Source organism: Phacochoerus africanus, chromosome 5 (genome assembly GCF_016906955.1).
Source record: "Phacochoerus africanus isolate WHEZ1 chromosome 5, ROS_Pafr_v1, whole genome shotgun sequence".
In the NCBI taxonomy this organism is placed as follows: Eukaryota; Metazoa; Chordata; class Mammalia; order Artiodactyla; family Suidae; genus Phacochoerus; species Phacochoerus africanus.
In genome coordinates this window covers 46,815,020-46,834,271 of record NC_062548.1, presented here as the reverse complement: position 1 = coordinate 46,834,271, position 19,252 = coordinate 46,815,020, and the positions used below count along the sequence as shown (strand labels likewise).

General features: G+C 40.1%; 1 pseudogene; it reads left to right on the top strand.

The window, feature by feature from the left end:
* Positions 1-19,252, top strand: part of LOC125128425 (coiled-coil domain-containing protein 30-like) — a 96,603-nt pseudogene that overhangs the window by 39,125 nt on the left and 38,226 nt on the right.

Here is a 19,252-nt window from a genome sequence, read left to right as displayed (position 1 = left end):
TATTGAAGTTTGGAAATACTACATTAAAAGGGAAAGTTGTTGCACAGTTTAGACACTTCAAACTCAGAACACTTTCTGACTTGTTCATGCCCAAAGTTGACTTTTCTGATGTCATTTCACTGCATTGCCAGTGATTTCCTAACCCTACCTCCTACCCTTCAGCACTGGAATGTCATCACTTCTAGTCACAAGGCCAAGAGATAATCCAGCAACTCACTCAAGTCAGGTAGCTGATTCTAATCTTTATACTCTGTCAAAAATATTATAGACAGGCTAGAATACAACAGCATAATTTAACCTTGTCTCCTACATTTAAATAATGTCATCTTCTATGTTTTGCAGTACCATAATTATCAGTAATTAAAATGTTAAATGCTTCATCATTGAAGTGGTTTCCATTTTTTCTCTAGGCTGTCAAGATAATGATTTTTCACTTTTCTTCTGAAGGGGACAAAGGAAAGGAGTGAGCTTGCTGGGGAGAAGCAGTTAGGGAGGCTGGATGTGAGGGCAGAACTGGAAGAGGCTAATTCATCGTCAGTGAAGCACCATCAGCCCCGGTCAGGAATCCAGCTCATGATCTCCTGTCGGAATCTAAGGCTTCTGAGTCTAAAATGAGTTGCTTCTGCTCTGTGTCCTTTTCAATTCTGGGAAATGATCAAGCAGGTAGCAGTCACTCAATATTTTATTTGCTGAATAGCATTAACTAGCAACCACCTGCTCCATCATAGCCAATTTCAAACCATTTCATTACTTCTATCCACCAGTTATTTATATTTTCAAGCAAGAGAGAGGACAGGGAAATTTCCTATGAGTTTGGAAGAGAGATCATAAATCAAGCTGTATAAATCTGCAACATCCACTTGCTCCTTCACCAAGTATTTATTGAGCACTTACTATCTGCTGGGCTCTCTTCCAGGTCTTTCCATTGAGTTTATGATAGTTTGTGCCATGCTAAATACTGCACTGAGAATGTGTGAAACTGAGCTACTGATTTATTTTTTAGAACAAGTTAGGAAGCACGGCCGTAGCCTTCCCCAGGTTTTTAGTTTTGTTTTTGGTTTTTGCAGTGAGAAAGGATGGCTTGTCTTTATTCCAGGTCTGCTTCTCTGTTTGAACAGACTTATCTGTTCAAACTCATTCAAAAGCAAAATCCTCCTCCATAGAGGAGCGATAGGAAAGCTAATGGACAAAAAGTTATTCTGGAGGGTTCACATATTCCCCAGTTGGTGAAGGCTGAATGAGACAGCCAATCTCTAAAAAAATTAATTTCCAATGCTACATTTATTCAACAATTTATTGAACCTCTACTCAGTGCCTTGCACTTGGAAAGCTGTTTCTGCTATGCTGTCACAAGACCCAGGCCTGTCCTGAGGGGGTTGGACCAAGGTGAGCAGAATAAATATAGACAAAATACTAATCCAGAGAAAGGATATTACAGGGGCCTCTCTGGTACTATCTAGGTTACTAACTAAAGTTCAGCTAACTAAAGTGGAACAAGAAATTCCTTTTCACAATTATCTCACTGTAGTTTTGCTAGATGTGGTTAAATACTTTAGTTTCATATGAACATGTTTATAAACATTTTGGGGCAGCTGGCTTTATTGCAAAACTTAATCATTGAATAAGCCTCCCAAAAGTTGGGTGGAAGTTTTAGGAAATACTGTAAGAGTGAGTTTTATTTTCTGGGTGTTTGATTGCTAATATGCATTGTTATAAATTAAATATTCTCCCTTCAACACTAAAGTATTCTTTCTCCTCCTTTAAAAAGATGGTTCTAAGTTTCTGTTCTATATAAAATCCACTTATACAATATTTTCTTGGGCTACAAATTTTGAGGACAATGCTATCTGCAGGCATTATATAGTCTTAGCTATTTTTCAGTTGACAAAAGCATGAGTAGATTTGTCATGCCATATGTGATAAATATTTAGTTTTAATTGGTTGAGTTGATTAGCACTTAATAAATAGCTTTTAGCCATCGTTGAATGGTCTCTAAGGTTAACATGTTGACAGTGCCATTAATTTGACTTAAATCTAGTGGAATACTATTCTAATGTGTATTGATCCCAAATTACAGAATAGCCTGTCAGATTTGTTTTCTCTGCACACCAAATCATAATATTTGCCCCAATTTTAAAGCCATTGGATGTTACTGCATTGAATATGACTATGAATAGTAAAGAGATTGCTTTGGACAAAATGCATCACAGTTGTGAAAGAATGTTTTCAGGAAGAGCTATCTGAAAATATGACTGATTAGTGAAGAACTGAGGTTCATTAATACATCGTTTTGCTTCCTCTATGTTAAATTGTAATTTTTGTTTTGCTTTGACTGAAATAACCTCTTGTGCAAAAGCAACATTCCATAGAGTTCAGCCTGCAGGAAGGCCACATCCTGGAGTCCCTATCATCCTCATGGGGCCCCTGCTGGCAGTTTCTTTTCCCTGGATGCTCAGAGCCACAGGACTCCTTGTGAAGTCATTTAAATAAATAGAGATCAAAATTCACATTTAATTATAGGGCTAATACCACTCACTTGTAGGAAACATAAAGAGAAATATACACCTCAGGAAGTAAGAGGATAAAGGAGAGGAAACACATGATTATTTATGATGAACTTTTGAAGTGATCCTGATGATTTGTGGCAGAAGCTTACAAAAGATTCCTATTTTTGTCTTCTATAAAAATTAACATGCATTATAGGACATTTTTGAAATATAAGTAAATATTAAAATTGAAAAAGCATACTTAATCCTACATTGGTGCCAATAATCATGTTAGAAACTTTTACTATAGGTTTTTGTGAGATATATATATAAATAAATGAAAACATACATACTTATCTATTTTGTATCTAATATATCAAATATTTTCTATACTGTTTTAATAATTGTGTTTGTAATAACAGACATACATTTTGTCAAGTATAATTTGTAAGATTCAAAAGATATTTATTTAAAAAATTCCCTGTTGAATTTTATATTATAATTTGAGTATGGACGGTTAAAAAAAGATTTTTTAGGAGTTTCCACGGTGGCACAATGGGATTGACGGTGTCTCTGCAGCTCCAGGATGCAGATTTGATCACAGCCCAACACAGTGGGTTAAAGAATTCAGCATTGTCACAGCTGAGGCTAGGTTGCAACTGTGGCTTGGATCTGATCCCTGGCCCAGAAACTCCATGTGCCTTGGGACAACAAAAAAAATATTTTTTAAAATACTGCTTTAGGTTACTGAATACAGTATTAAACGGGTAGGTTAAATAACACTGAGACAACTTAGTACACATCTCTGAAATTACTTAATACCTTTTAAAAAAATTAAAGTATAGTTCATTTATAATGTGTTAGTTTCAGGTGTACAGCAGGGTGTTTCAGGTATACAGCAGGGTGTTTCAGGTATATACATGTTCTTTTTCAGATGCTTTTCCATTACAAGCTATTAAAAGATATTGAATATAGATCCCTATGCTGTACAGTAGGTACTGGTTGGTTATCTATTTTATACATAGTAGTGTTTTCCTGTTAATCCAAACCTCCTAATTTATCCCTCCCCTCTTTCACCTTTGAGAATTATGTCTTTTTTCTATGTCTGAGTCTATTTTTGTTGTGTAAATAAGCTCATTTATATCATTCTTTATATTCCACATATAAGTGATATCATATGCTATTTGTCTTTCTGTCTGACTTCACTTAGTGTAATAATCATTAGGTCCATCCATGTTGCTGCAAATGGCAAAATATTTCATTCTTTTTATAGCTGAGTAATATTCCATTGTATATAACACATTGTCTTTACATTTCTCTGTCAAAGGACACTTAGGTTGCTTCCATGTCTTGGCTGTCATAAATAGTGCTGCTATGAATGTTAGGGTGCATGTATCTTTTCAAATATGGTTTTCTCCAGGTATATGCCCAGAAGGAGTGGGGTTACTTGATCATATGGTATTTTTATTTTTAGTTTTTTTAAAGAAACTCCATGCTGTTCTCCATGGTGGCTGTACCAAGTTACATTCCCACCAACAGTGGAGGAGTGTTCCCTTTTCTCTACATCCTCTCCAGTGCTTATTATTTGTAGACTTTTTGATGATGGCAGTTGTAACTGGTGTGAGGTGGTATCTCATGGTAGTTTTGACTTGCATTTCTCTAATAATTAGTGATATTGAACATTCTTTTCATGTGCCTGTTGGCCATCTGTATGCCTTCTTTTAAGAAATGTCTTTTTAAGTCTTCTACCCATTTTTTTTATTAGGATGTTTGGTTTTTTGATGCTGAATCTTATATGACTTGTTTGCATATTTTAGAAATGAATCCCTTGACAGTCACATACTTTGCAAACATTTTCTCCTATTGTGCAGGTTGCGTCTTCATTTTGTTTATGATTTCCTTTGCTGTGCAAATGCTTTTAAGTTTAATTAGGTCTCATTGGTTTATTTTTGCTTTTTTTCCCATTACTCTAGAAAATGGATCCAGAAAAATATTGTTGTGATTTCTGTCAGAGTGTTCTGCCTATGTTTTCCTCTAGGAGTTTTATTATGTTATTCAGTATTTAATCCATTTTGAGTTAATTTTTCTGTATGGTTTTAGATAATGTCCTAATTTCATTCTTTTACATGTAGCTGATCAGTTTTCACAGCACCACTTATTGAAGAGACTGTCTTTTCTCCATTGTATATTCTTGCCTCCTATGTCATAGGTTAATTGACCATAAGTATGTGGGTTTATTTCTGGGCTTTCTAACCTCTTCCTTTGATCTATGTGTCTTTTTTAGTGCCAATACCATGCTGGAGTTTTTTGTTTTTGTTTTTGTCTCTTTAGGGCTGCACCCACAGCATATGGAAGTTCACAGGCTAGGGGTCTAATCAGACCTACAGCTGCAGCCTATGCCACAGTCACAGCAATGCAGGATCTGAGCAGTGTCTATGACCTAACACAACAGCTTGTGGCAATGCCAGATCCTTAACCCACTGAGTGAGGCCAGGGCTCAAAACCCATATCCTCGTGGATACTAGTCAGATTCTAACCACTAAGCCACAACAGGAGCTCCCCAATACCATACTTTTTTAATTGTTGTAGCTTTGTAGTATAGCCTGAAGTCAAGGAGCCTGATCCCTCCAGCTCTGTTCTTCTTTCTCAAGATTGTTTTGGTTATCCAGAGTCTTCCATGTTTCCATACACATTTTAAAGTTATTTGCCCTAGTTTTGTGAAAAATGCCATTGATAGTTTGATAGGGATTGCATTGAATCTGTAGATTTCCTTGGGTAATGTGGTTATCTTAACAATATTGATTATTCCAATGCAAGAACAGATTTGTTAACCACTGCGCCACCACGGGAACTCCCGGATTCTTAACCCACTGAGCAAGGCCAGGGATCAAAGCACCGGATTCTTTTTTTTTTTTTTTTAAGAATTATTGGGGGTTTTTTTTGTTCTTTTTTTGTCTTTCTGCCTGTTCTCTGGCCGCTCCTGCGGCATATGGAGGTTCCCAGGCTAGGGGTCAAACCAGAGCTGTAGCCACTGGCCTATGCCAGAGCCACAGCAGTGCAGGATCCGAGCCACGTCTGCGACCTACACCACAGCTCACGGCAATGCCTGATCCTTAACCCACTGAGCAAGGGCAGAGATAGAACCTGCAACCTCATGGTTCCCAGTCAGATTTGTTAACCACTGCGCCACCACGGGAACTCCCAGATTCTTAACCCACTGAGCAAGCCCAGGCATCAAAGCTGCATCCACATGGATGCTCATCAGATTCGTTTCCGCTGAGCCACGATGAGAGCGCCTAAATTTCTATTCTTTAAAATGGATATAACCATAATCTCGTTGAACCTTGTGAAATTACATGTTTATGGGTTAAAAAACAATCAAATACCACCAATTTTATGTGGTTTCACCTAATAAATGAAAGGCACACAAGTGAAATGTTCTGTTTGCCACTCTTCATTGGCTTCCAGACGTTTATAGGAAATAGCGCAGTGGCCTAAGAGTCCATTTGATTTTTGTTGGGCTTATTTTAGATGCACGATGAAGACCTAGAAAAAGATAAAACGTCACAAAACTGCTTGGAGAGAGATTTGGAACATGCTGCAAAGAGCCTGGGGATGGCCCACGATGAGATTCACAGGTTCACCACCGAGGAACTGCAAGGCCAGGGTGAAGAGCAACGCAAATTAGGTAAATGCGAGGCCGCTGATGCCCACTGAGGCCCACCTCTGACCGGGTGTGAAGTATAATAATCCTACTCAGGGTGGAACTGAGCACCCTGAGAAAAACAAATCTTTTAAGAAAAACGCATAGTAGTCTGATATACTGCCTCATTTTCTATGGTGTCTAAAAATTTGTATTGGAAGTGTAACATAACACACCTACCCAGAAGTGCAAAACTCCTCCGTGCACACCACCCTGTGCAGGGAATGTCTACTGCCCTGGAAGCCCCATTTCTTCTTCCTGTGTGTACCCACTGTCTCCTCCCCAAAGGAGTGAGTATCCTAACTTTTGAGGCTATTTCTTAGTTTTGACCACAGAGAACATGCATTCTTTCGTTTGTTTCGTCTGTTTCATTTCATTCACGTGATAGCGGTTTGTTCGTTCTTGCTGTTTGTACTCTTGTGTTTCATTGAATAAACACATCTGGTGTGTTCTGTTTGTCCATGTGACTGTCGATAGACATTTATGCTGTTTCCAGTTGTGGGCTGTTCTGCATTGTGTTGCTGTGAATATTCTTGTTCTCATCTATACATAAGAACGGTGGAAAATTGGACTAATGGGTACACACCTGGCTGTGTTTGTCAAAATTCATCAAACTACATACTTAAAAGGATGAATTTTACTGTCTGCAAATTTTACCTTGATAAACCCAATTAGAAAAAAAAAAGGAATTTTGGCCATGTGAGTCTGATGAGAAGCAGTCTGCTGCTAGCAATACAGAAGGAGAAAGGAAAAAGCGGGGCACCCATTCCCTTTCATTACCCCTGGATGCAGCAGAACTCAGTGGCACACCCTGGGCAGCAGCACAAGGTCCATCTGGTAGGTCCCATACTGCTTACTGAAAACTGTCTACATGGTGAATATACCCCTGGGGACTGCTGGGAAGCTGAGTTAGCAAGTCCTTTTAAAATAGCATATGTGGAGTTCCCGTTGTGGGGCAGCGGAAACAAATCTGAATAGAGTCCATGAGGATGCGAGTTTGATCCCTAGTCTTGCTTAGTGGGTTGGGGATCTGGCATTTCCTTGAGCTTTGGTGTAGGTTGCAGGTGCAGCTCAGATCCCGCCATTGCTGTGGCTGTGGTGTAGGCCGGCAGCTGCAGCTCTGATTCAACCCCTAGCCTGGGAACGCCATATGCCACAGGTGTGGCCCTAAAAAAGCAAAAAAGAAAAAAAAAGAGAGAAAAAAGAAAATAGCACCTGTAGTGTCACTGTGTGACTTATGTGTTACTTCTTGAATCATCCTGGCACTGGAGAGCCACTGCTAATCCCATTGCACCACAGTGGGGACTCCAGGTTTATAGCTTAAAAGAGTTTTTACCTTTGAGAGATACATAGTGAAATATTTAGAGATGTGTGATATGATGTCTGGAAGATGTTTCAAAATTATACAGGCCCCTACTTCACACCTACACAAAAATTAACTTAAAATGGACCACAGAGCTAATACATGTAAGAGTTAGATCTGTAATATGCTTAGAAGACCATATAGGAGTAAATCCTGATGATCTGGGGTTAGGCAATCATATGTGAACTATAACACCAAAAGCAAACGTGATAAGAGAAAACCTAGTAAGTTGTACCTAATCAAAATTTAAAATTTCTGTACTTCAAAAGATACCAACAAGAAACTGAAAACGCAAACCCCAGGCTGAGAAAATATTTGCAAATCATATGTTCGATATGGGACTCATATCTAGAATAGAAGTCATATATTCGATTATATTATTTAAAAATACAGCCCAATTTAAAATGAACAAAATATTCGAGTAGAGATTTCTTTAGAGAAGGTATGTGAATGGCCAGTAGGTGTAAGGAAAGATCTCGACATCACTGGTCATTCGGAGAGTGCAGGTGAAACTGCGGTGACATCCCACTTCACACCTGCTAGTGTGGATGTAATAAAAAAGTCTGTGACAAGTGCTGATAAGAATGTGGAGAAATTGGAACATTGCCGACTGGAGTGTAAAATGATGAAGACACTTTGGAAAACAATTTGGTGGCTTCTCAGGGTGTTCAGTGTAACATGATCACGTGACTGAGCCATTCCGCTCCTAAGTGACCCAAGCAAAATGAAAATGCAAGTCCACTAAAAACTCACATGTGAATGTTCAGAGCACTGATGTTTACAGGAGCCAAAGCATAGAGACAATTCAAATGCCCAAACATTTATATGGAACAATAAAAGACCCAGAATCGCCAAAGCAATCCTGAGAAACAAAAACCAAGCAGGAGGCATAACTCTCCCAGACTTCAAGAAATATTACAAAGCCACAGTCATCAAAACAGTGAGTACTGGTATCAAAACAGACAGACAGACCAATGGAACAGAATAGAGAACCCGGAAATAAACCCTGACACCTATGGTCAATTAATCTTTGACAAGGGAGGCAAGAACATACAATGGGAAAAAGAAAGTCTATTCAGCAAGCATTGCTGGGAAACCTGGACAGCTCCATGCAAAGCAATGAAACGAGAACACACCCTCACACCATGCACAAAAATAAACTCCAAATGGCTGAAAGACTTAAATATACAACAGGACACCATCAAACTCCTAGAAGAGAACATAGGCAAAACACTCTCTGACATCCACATCATGAATATTTTCTCAAGTCATTCTCCCAAAGCAATAGAAATTAGAGCGAAAATAAACCCATGGGACCTAAGCAAACTGAAAAGCTTTTGCACAGCAAAGGAAACCCAAAAGAAAACAAAAAGACAACTTTCAGAATGGGAGAAAATCGTTTCAAATGATGCAACCGACAAGGGCTTAATCTCTAGAATATATAAACAACTTATACAAGCCAACAGCAAAAAAGCCAATCAATCAATGGAAAAATGGGCAAAAGACCTGAATAGACATTTCTCCAAAGAAGATATACAGATGGACAGCAAACACATGAAAAAATGCTCAACATCGCTGATTATACGAGAAATGCAAATCAAAACTACCATGAGATACCACCTCACACCAGTCAGAAGGGCCATCATTCATAAATCCACAAATAACAAGTGCTGGAGGGGGTGTGGAGAAAAGGGAACCCTCCTTCACTGTTGGTGGGAATGTCAACTGGTACAGCCACTATGGAGAACAGTTTGGAGATACCTTAGAAATCTACACATAGAACTTCCATATAACCCCACAATCCCACTCTTGGGCATCTATCTGGAGCAAACTCTACTTAAAAGAGACACGTGCACCTGCATGTTCATTGCAGCACTGTTCACAATAGCCAGGACATGGAAACAACCCAAATGTCCATCAGCAGATGATTGGATTCGGAAGAGGTGGTCTATATACACAATGGAATACTACTCAGCCATAAAAAAGAATGACATAATGCCATTTGCAGCAACATGGATGGAACTAGAGACTGTCATACTGAGTGAAATGAGCCAGAAAGACAAAGACAAATACCATATGATATCACTTATAACTGGAATCTAATATCCAGCACAAATGAACATCTCCTTAGAAAAGAAAACTTATGGACTTGGAGAAGAGACTTGTGGCTGCCTGATGGGAAGAGGAGGGAGTGGGAGGGATGGGGAGCTTGGGGTTATCAGACACAACTTAGAATAGATTTACAAGGAGATCCTGCTGAATAGCATTGAGAACTTTGTCTAGATACTCATGTTGCAACAGAAGAAAGGGTCGGGGAAAAATGTAATTGTAATATATACATGTAAGGATAACTTGATCCCCTTGCTGTACAGTGGGAAAATAAAAAATAAAAATAAAAAAAAATCAAATGCCCTTCATTTGGCAAATCGATAAACACAACATGGTACATCCATCCTGCCCAGAAAAGAGTTAACATAGAAGCCCTGACCCTGCTGTCCTTGGAAAGTCCTGCTTATCAGGTTAGCTCTGCATGACATCTGGGAATGTGAATGTGGGAAGGGTCCCACCATGCCCCGGTTTATAATAGTGACTCTGTGCCTGAGCTCTTTGTACAGATCACGTGGTTTATGTGGAAAACCTGCTTTCCCTCTGAGAGTCTGGCACTCTGGTGCATCCCAGGCAGAAGACGGCATCTATGTAACCAGCTCCCAGTAAACACCTTGGGCATCAAGTCTGCAATGACTTTTCCTGGTGGACCTTTCATATTGTCCATTTGTTGCTGGAGAAATTAAGCACATCCTATGTGACTCCAGTGGGAGAAGATGCTTGGAAGTTCGTGCCTGATTTCCCCTGGCCTTTACCTCCAATATCTTTTCTATGTGATTAGGAATGCTCATTTGTAAGATTCCCATTAGACTGTCACTTCTGGAAGATTCCTCGACTTGCTATCACAGGAGGCCTTTCAGCCATAGCATTGGTGATGAGTAGACCACAGGAGGCAAAGTTATAAAGCCTGGATTATAGACTCAAATCCAAAAGATTCCAATGCCCCATATTCCTTCCCTGGGCCATCCTATTACCCTCATACAACTCTAGAATAGTACCAAAAGCTACTGCCTAGAATTTTGCTGTTTTGATATTTCAAACAACTGCTGGCAAAATTCTAGATAGTATTAATTATAGGAGTTAATTTTAAGTATTTTCAGTGTGTAATATTTCTTTCTACTAGACTGGTAGACCATGATGAAAAACTTCCATCTGTTCCTGCTGTTTACAGGCCCTAAGTGCACAGCATCTGCTTAGGGAAACTGGGAAAGGTCACACGACCAGATGTCGGGGCGGGGGGTGGTTAAACACGAGGTGCATAGAAACATGAAGAGGGAAATATGGGGAATTCCTGTTGTGGCTCAGTGATAACGAACCTAACGAACCTGTCTAATATCCATGAGGATGCGGGTTCCATCCCTGGCCTTGCTCTGTGGGTTAAGGATTCGGCCTTGCATGAGCCGTGGTGTAGGTCGCAGATGCGGCTCAGATCTGGCATTTCTGTGGCTGTGGGGTAGCCCTGCAGCTCCAGATCCAGTTTGACCTCTAGCTTAGAAACTTCCATATGCCATGGGTGCAGCCCTAAAAAGACAAAGTGGGGGCAATCTGGAAAAGCTTCCTGGAGGAGGTGACATTTATGCAGAAACTCCAAGGACAGCCACCAGAAAATGTTCCAAAGAGAAAGAGCTCTTTGAAACCTGATTATTTTACTAACCATTTGCTCTTTACGCAAGTATTTTGTTCTCTTTTTCTTTTAGATTCTGCATTTGAGGAGTCTCAACTAGAAGTTGAGAAATTAAAAGAACTTTTGAAAAAGCTGAAAGAAAATGGTGAGACATTTTAACAGATATAGCAATATTTAATAGTAAAATATTAAACAATAATATAATTTATATAATGTTTTTAAATGATAATGTTATTTAATAATTTAATAATAACATTACTCCTACTATTACTATTTCTACTGCTGTTACTATTATTGCCATTTGTTTCTTACTAACAGGTACTCTGCCAGGCACTTGCCATACTGTTATCGCTAACTCTAACAACAATTCCAAGTTGTGACTATTATTATTCCCATTTCATAGGTAAAGAGACTGAGTCATGATAAGGTTAAATGCATTATCCAATAGCTACATTAAGTGTTAGAACTGATGTTTGAACCCATGTATATCTGACTCCAAAACCTTGGGTCAATACAAACAATACATATTTTACTGGGGCCGCTGGGATCAAGATACCTTGTAATGCATTTAACAACACCTCAGTTTTTGTTTACTGCGAAGCTGATAGGCTTGGAAGAAGTGGTGAATTATCTGACCCCTGATTGACCTTGTAAAGATATCAGCTGTAAAAAATGTAGTGAAATTTGAGTGTTACAGTGGTAGTAACTACAAAAATAATTTAAAATACGTTTAGTGGTTTTAAGTGGTTATAAAAAGAGGCTTATTTATCCTGTAATATTATGATTTACAGTAAGAAGCATATATTTGGTCTTTGACCCTGTTTTTGGCGCTAAGCCCCAAACCCTTGGAGTTTCCTAAGGATAAGAATAAGGGTGGCTTTGGTTATGATGACAAGGACTTTTGGAAAGCCCCTAGGTAACCATAGGATTGGTACTGGTTGCCAGGGGAGCCAAGTGCATGCTTAGAGGGTTGGAGCTTTCTTTTTGTGTTTGTTTTTGTTTTTATTCTTTTGGCTGCACCTGCAGCAGATGTGGAAATTCCCGGGGCCAGGGATCAAACCTTGCCACAGCAGCAACCCTGAGCCACTGCAGTGTCAACACCAGATCCTTTACCTGCTGCATCACAAGGGAACTCTGGGTTGAAACTTTCAATTCCAACTCCACCCCCTCCATATCGGTAACCCCAATCCTCCCATGTCCCCACTCCACCTCCCAGGAGGGAAGAGAGGCTATAGATTAAGTTCAGTTACCAGTGACCAGTGATTTAATCAGTTGTGCCTATATAAAAACCCAGAAGGACAGGGTTCAGAGAGCTCCCGGACTGGTGAACACGTGGAGATTTGGGAAGCAGGGTGCACTCAGGGAGGGTGTGCAAACCCTGCACCTCTTTCCCATGCCTTGCCCTATGCATCTCTTCTATCTAGCTGTTCCTGAGTTATGTTCATTTATAATAGACTGGCTCATCTTGTAAATGAAATGTTTCTGAGTTCTGTGAGCTGCTTTAACAAATAATCAAACTGGAGGAGGAGGTCATAGGAATCTCTGGTTTATAGCCAGTCAGTCAGAAGCACAGACAACAACCTGCCCTAGTGATTGGTGTCTGAAGTGACATTCTTGTGTATCTGAGCCCTTGGCCTGTGGAATGATGCCAACCCCAGAGGGACAGTATCAGAGTTGAGTTGAACTGGACACCCAGCCGGTGATGGAGAATTGTTGGGATGTGTGTGTGGGGGAACCTCCATCCCTCATAACTGATGATCAGGATTGTTTAAAAAATATGTGGGTATAATTAAAAAAGAGCACTGCTTGCACAGTAATGGATAGAGCATGTAAACAAAATCAGTAAGCATGTGGAAGACCCAGTAACACCACTAACCAGCATGGGGGGATTGATAGAGAACGCCACCAGAAGGGTTATACTCTTTCCACGCATAAGCAACAGTCACAAAAAGAGGTCATTGCCATCAAACAGATTTCTGCAGAAGAAATGAAATTATACAAATTATGTTCTAATAGAATTAAGCCAAAAAGCAATAATGGAAGGATGTTTAGCAAATTGCCAAGTAGCAAGTTAAATAAAATACTTCTAAATTGCCGTGCCTTCAGAGAAAAAACTACAAGGGATATTGCAAAATATTTTCTATGAATTTACTTGAATGAAAATGAAAACACTAAACATATCAGCTTTTGTGGGATGCATGTAAGCCAGTGCTTAAGAAGGAAATGTATGCCATTTAATGCTTATTCCAGAAATCAAAAAAGGACACAAAATAATCTAAGCTTCTACTTTAAAAACCCAGTATAAGAGCAAATTAAATCCAAAGCAAGCCTAGCATTCCCAATGTGGTCAGTGGTTATGAACCCAACTAATATCCATGAGGATATGGGTTCGATCCCTGGCCTCTCTCAGTAGGTTGGAGATCCAGCGTTGCCATGAACTGTGGTATAGTTCACAGACGAGGCTTGGATCTGGCATTGTTGTGGCTGTGGTTGTGGCTGGCAGATGCAGTTCTGATTCGATCCCTAGCCCAGGAACTTCCACATGCCACGGATGAGGTCCTAAAAAGAAAAAAAAAAAAGTCCAGCTCATTAGTCTGATGTGAGACGAAAAACTATTCCGTTCCATTTCATTAGCTGGTAGAACATTGTCGGGCTGGACTTAGAGAGTTTGGCAGCTCTTCTTCACAAAGAATCACAAAGGTGGAAACAGGGTAGGGTTGACAAGAAGGTCAGGAAACTTAGTTTCAGAGTTAGTGCCCCCAAATTAAAACCTTGATCCAGTTGGATCTCTCTGTTTTAGGCTGAGTTGACTTACGGAAAGCGAAGGAACATAACCGGAGACTGGATGAGGAAATTCTGGCTTTAAGAAATCGGGTTCGATCACTTGACTCAGAAAAAAAAAGTACTTGGAGAAGAGGTAAGTTGTCTAATTTGTTCTTGGAACTGATTTAAATGTGTGTAGAGTAACAGTCAGCAGCTAGAGCAACCTGGATGTCCATTGTCCATTGTCATTGGTGAAGGCTGATTCTGGGGGCTGTGGCATCACAGGTAGATCGTATGCTTTTCCTGGCTGCATTCTGTCAACATTTCTCTTTCATATTTTATGCATTGTAACTACACAGGCTGAGCAGTAACATTGTCATTGTGTCCATTTAGGCTCTCTTCTTTTTATGAGGATTTAGATAATAGTTTATAGTTACTGCAAGTAGAAATTATTACTCTATCGGATACGCTTGAGATTATTAATACTAAACCCTTTCTTATGTTAGGTTTTTGAGCCATTTCTTCTTAGGAATTTACTGATTTTTTCATAGGTGCTTCCAGGTTCTATATATACGACATGTCACTCAGCTTACGTTGTGTTCATTTCACAGTCCCATCTCTAGCGTCTAATGTGAGGTCTGGGACACACTAAGTGCCCAGGAAATGCTGTTGCAAGAAGGCGTTACTATTCACTAAGATGGCTGTATCATCGAAACAATAAAAATAGCAAATGTCGAGGATGTGGAGAAATTGAAACCCTTTGTGCATGGTTGTTAGGAATGTAAAATGAAGGAACTGCCTCGTGGCTCAGTGGGTTAAGGATACAGTGTTGTCATTTCTGTGGCTCTAGTTTCAGCTGTGGCATGAGTTCGGTCTCTGGCCCTGGAACTTCTGCATGCCATGGGCATAGCCAAAAAAAAAAAAATGGAAAATGGTACAGCCTCTGTTGAAAACAGTATGCGGGAGTTCCCGTTGTGGCTCAGTAGTTAACATATCTAACTAGGAGCCATGAGGTTGCAGGTTTGATCCCTGGCCTCACTCAGTGGGTTAAGCATCTAGCGTTGCCATGAGCTGTGGTGTAGGTCAAAGACGTGGCTCGGATCCCTAGTTGCTGTGGCTGTGGTGTAGGCTGGCAGCTACACCTCCAATTAGACCCCTAGCCTGGGAACCTCCATGTGCCACAGGTACAGCCCTAGAAAAGGCAAAAAAGACCAAAAAAAAAAAGAAAAAAAAAAGAAAAAAGAAAACAGTATGGTCCTTTCTTAAAAGAGTAAACATAGTTACCATGTGATGGCAATTCTGCTTCTAGGTATACATACCCAAAAAATTGAAAGCAGGGACTCTGACAGGTGTTTATTCACTCGTGTTCATAGCAGTGTTTTCCACAACAGCCAAAATGTTGAAGCAACCCAAGTAGCAGTTGGCAAATAAATGGAACAAAATGTGTTATATGCATACGATGAGTACTGTTCAGCCTTAAAAAGAAAGGAAATCCTAACATAGGCTACAACATGGGTGAAACTTGAAGACACTATGCTAATTGAAATAAATACTGGGTCACAACAACACAACTGGTATATGATTCCATGTATACGAGGCAGCTAGAGCAGTCAAAAATCCTAGATTTGGGAAGTAGAACGGTGGTTTCTAGGGGCCATGAGGAAGGGCGGGATGAAGCGTTACTGTTTAATAGGTGTAGAGTCTCAGTTTTGCATTGAAAAGAATTCTACAGATGGATGCTGGTGGTGGTTGCACAATAACGAGACTGTGCTTAGTGCTACTAAACTGAATACCTGAAAATGGTTAAACGGTAAATTTTGTGTTATGTATATATTATCATAATTTTTAAATGCAGTCGTAAAGAATAAAACTGTCAAAGTTGTCTAAATCTCTAAATTTATATATCTAATACTGATAAAAACGTTTTGTCTCATATATATCTCATATACCTCAAATGCGTTTTATTTCACATATGTGATATAAAACATATATATAAGCATACATATAAAATGCATCTATGAGATAAACTATCAGCCAACATGCATGTGTGTATGTGAGATAAAGTCCAGGTAGTGTATATTCCGAATAGTTGTGCTTCTGGAAAGGGGAGCAGGATCGTGGGAAGTTTATGTGGAGGAGAAGATCACTTTTCACTCTGTGTACCTATATGTTGTTTAAATTTTTTACACTAAGAAGGTATTGTGTAATATTCATGTATTATGTGTATATTTTTAAAACAAAGCAGTGCCCCTCACTTTTGTATCGAAAATGCTTTTGTATTTGAGGTTGAACGGCTTAGAGGAGAAATTTGTGAATCTCCAGAGAGGAAGCACCTTGGAAACTACTCTCCCGGAAAAATGGTAGGTGCGGAACAGAAAGTTCAGTTCTTTCTGATTTCCCATTTTTAGGCGTGTTCCATCTCCGAATACACCAGAGTAACCGAGGCTGAGTGTTTTGCTGCTCTTATCACCTGCCTCTTTTCTAGGGCTTTGCCAATGAGCATGGGAGAAGAAATTGGGGTATGGAAGGAACAATTAATATGAAAAATATAACGCATTGTTTCTTTAAAGAACATAAAGAGGAGTTCCTGTTGCGGCTCAGCTGGTTAAGAACCTGACATAGTGTCTGCAAAGATGTGAGTTTGATCCCTGGCCTGTTCAGTGGGTTTAGGATCAGCATTGCAGCAAAAAAAAGCTGTGGCATAAGTCACAGATGCGGCTCCGATCCTGAGTTGCTGTGGCTGTGGCCTGCAGCTGCATCTCTAACTCAACACCTAGCCCAGGAACTTCCATATGCTCTAAGTGTGGGCACAAAAATTAAAAAAAAAAAAGAGAGAGGAGTTCCCATCGTGTCGCAGTGGTTAATGAATCCGACTAGGAACCATGAGGTTGTGGGTTCCGTCCCTGCCCTTGCTCAGTGGGTTAAGGATCCGGTGTTGCCGTGAGCTGTGGTGTAGGTTGTAGACGCGGCTTGGATCCCGCGTTTCTGTGGCTCTGGCGTAGGCTGGTGGCTACAGCTCTGATTCAACCCCTAGCCTGGGAACCTCCATATGCCGCGGGAGCGGCCCAAGAAATAGCAACAACAACAACAACAACAACAACAACAACAAAACAAAAAAAAAGAGAGAGAGAGAGAAGAAAAGAAAAATGAAGGATCCTGGAGTTTCCCTGTGGCTCAGCAGGTTAAGGATCCGGAGCTGTCATTGTATCGGCCCAGATCACTGCTGTGAAGGGTGTTCAGTCCCTGGCCTAGGGCTTCCGCATACTGTGGGTGGCCCCCCCCCCCAAAAAAAAAATGTACAGATACAACCAATTTGGGCATTTTAGTCATCAAGATGAAGTTGATTTATAAAATCAACCAGCAGTAGGGAGTGTGTCGTTGGAACCACAGTGAATGCAATAAAATATCGTAGAGAACTAAGATGGTTTTGGTTCCAGTGTGTACAGCATCTAATCTTTTCAGCATAAGCAGCCTCTGCAGTGGAGAGCGAGGTAGTCAGACACAAGGAAGACTGAAGCAAGTTCCAGTGTGTTGTCGATAGAGCAAAGTCAGGCGTTCAGTTCTGACTGCTTTGCCTTTCCTCTCGCGCCCCTAAGATGCGTGGCATCCCTTTCTGCTGAGAAACTTCCTTCGCCAGAGCTCGTTTCTACTGTCATTCCCTGGGCCCTATACCCCCGACCTCTTAGGTTTCAAGGAAACTATAGCCATCGGGTTTCTTTGTTCCCCACCCAAGGAGCCAGCATCCTTCTTGCCTTCCCAAACCCTTTTGCAGGTAAATAATGCGTTTTGCAGCAAGGAAAGAAGGGAGGATGGGAAGGAGAGAAGGCAGGAAGGAAAGAAGGAAGTGTGGGGTGGGGGGAAAGGATGGGGTGGGGGAAAGAAAATTTCTAGGCAGGATTTCAATACCTTTTACCAAAATTAATCCCAAAGAACCCAGTGGTGCTCTAATTTAAAGAAGCTGACTTCTTAGCAACTATTATTATTAGTTTCCTATGTATCCTTCCAGTATTTGTTTTCCTTTTTTTTTTTTCTTTAATTAAAATGTTCCTAGAGATCCTTCCAGGTCATGGAAAGAGATCATCCGCAGTCTTTAGAGCAGCTGGCATTCTGTTGTGTGGATGCACTATAATTTATTTAACCAGTCTGCTGGGTTTTGTTTGTTTTTCCTTTTTAGGGCTATGCCTGCAGCATATGGAAGTTCCCAGGCTAGGGGTTGAATTGGAGCTACAGCTGGCAGCCTACGCCACAGCCACAGCAATGCAGGATCTGAGCCGTGCCTGCAACCTACACCACAGCTCACACAATGGCCGATCTTTAACCTGCTGAGTGGGGCCAGGGATCGAACCCGAATCCTCCTGGATACTAGTCAGATTTGTTTTCCCTGTGCCACAACGGGGACTCCTGACCAGTCCGCTGTTGATGGACACTTGGGCAGTTCCCAGTCTTTTGCATGTTTATGCAGGTATTTCTGAAGGATAGAGTCACAGAAGTGGAAGGGTGAGTTTAGAGTGTAGATGCATCTGTAACTTTGGTCCATACTGCCAGCTACTATTCAGTAGAAATTGTATCACTTTCCCCTTCCATCAGGAATGTATGAGAAAGCTAGTTTACTAAAAATGCACCAACTACATGTATTGTTAAACTTTTGTATTTTCACTAAATGATAGGTGAGAATGAGTATCTCTGTAGTTTTCATTGTCAATCATTTATTTATAGGGATATTGAGCATTTTTCAAATGCTTTTTTTTTTTAATTTTCCCACTGTACAGCAAGGGGGTCAGATTATCCTTACATGTATACATTACAATTACATTTTTTCCCCCAGCCTTTCTTCTGTTGCAACATGAGTATCTAGACAAAGTTCTCAATGCTATTCAGCAGGATCTCCTTGTAAATCTATTCTAAATGTTTAAAAGTTAATTATATTTCATTTATAAAATTAACTTTATTGAAATATTTAGTGCAATATGAACACACATATTTTAAGAGGCGAGTTCAAGGAGTCTTGACAAATGCATGCATTTGTGCAACCATAACCACGGTAATCAAGAAAGCAAGCATTATACTCATTAGGCTAAAAAATGCCCTGCAGTTTTGCCATCAATACCCCTCATGACTTCCTATGACCACACCATTTCTAGAATTTCAAATAAATAGAGTCGTCTAGTATATACTCTTTCGTGTTTGGTTGCTTTAGCTTAGAATAA